Below are 1196 nucleotides of genomic sequence, written 5' to 3' on the forward strand. Positions count from 1 at the left end.
GTGACGTCATTCATTGCAGTGGCTGGGTGGGATGTCGTCTGTCGCAGAGGCTGGACATGACGTCATCCACTGCAGCGGCTGGGAGTGACATCATCCGCTGGAGCAGCGCTGGGCTGCGGGCACCAGAGTGACAGCCTAGCGGACAGTCCACTCCGCCATGTGCCCACCCTAAAGTATGTCCCTCAAAATTCCTCCACACGGCTGATGCTTGGAAAACTGAGTATCCCCGACTCTTCAGGGCTAATGTCGCATGGTCTGGCTCTCGGGCTACCCGGGAGGACCCGGCAGGATGGCTCCCCGCACTCGGGGGAGACGGCGGGTGCCGGGACGCTCCGGGAGGGGAGGGGTCCGGGCCCCCAGGCCGGTCCGCGGGGCCGCAGAGCCCGGGCCGTGCACGGCCAGCCTCACCTGTCGTGCCCCAGCCGGTCACCCAGCAGTTCTCCCATCTGCTTATGTCGGTGACCTCCGAGAGGCAGATGGGGGTGCTCTTGGCGCCCAGCCTCATTGGGTGCCGGACCAAGACCAGAGCGATGTCGTTGTCAAGGGTCCAGCTGTCGAAATGGCGGTGCCTGACGATCTTGTCCACTTTGACCTTGGTCAGGTTGCTGCCATGGGCGTTCTCCCCACCGTAGGAAATCTCCAAGGCGGATCTTCTTTTGGAGCAAAAGGAGAGAGAGGGAGGTGGCGGGCGGGCGACAGGCGAGCCCGGAGAGGAGCGAACCCCACCTGTCCGAGGCGGGGCCCTGGGGGCTGGGGCCCGGGGGCGGCTGGGGCCCACTGGCTGCGGAGCAGAGGCCCCGCGGCCCACAGCTGCTCCCGGCCCTGCCCAGTGGCCGGCCGCTCTCGGCCTGGCAGCCCCGTGGGCGAATTCACCTGTGAATGCCATGGACAAGCATCTGGGGCGAAGGCCCCGGCCGGGCCAGTGCGGCCTGCTCTGGCTGCGTCACGCGCTGGAGACTCAGCACTCTGACCGTGGCCTCAGAGGGGCGCTGGGGTCCTGGCCCTCCCAGGCTGGGGCCCCGCCAGCCCCCTGCCTTCCCGAGAGGAGCAGATGCTCAGGGAGAGGGCGGGGGAGGGGCTGCTGTTCACCCTTTGGCTTGAGGGGCCAGACACGCTGGCCACTGTCCAAGGAGAAGGACAGCAGGCCCCACGCTGGGGTCAGGACCCCGCACTCAGCAAGGTGGGGGGGCGCCCAC

The sequence above is a fragment of the Condylura cristata genome, unplaced genomic scaffold, assembly GCF_000260355.1.
Source record: "Condylura cristata isolate star-nosed mole 26May11 unplaced genomic scaffold, ConCri1.0 scaffold00014, whole genome shotgun sequence".
In the NCBI taxonomy this organism is placed as follows: domain Eukaryota; kingdom Metazoa; phylum Chordata; class Mammalia; order Eulipotyphla; family Talpidae; genus Condylura; species Condylura cristata.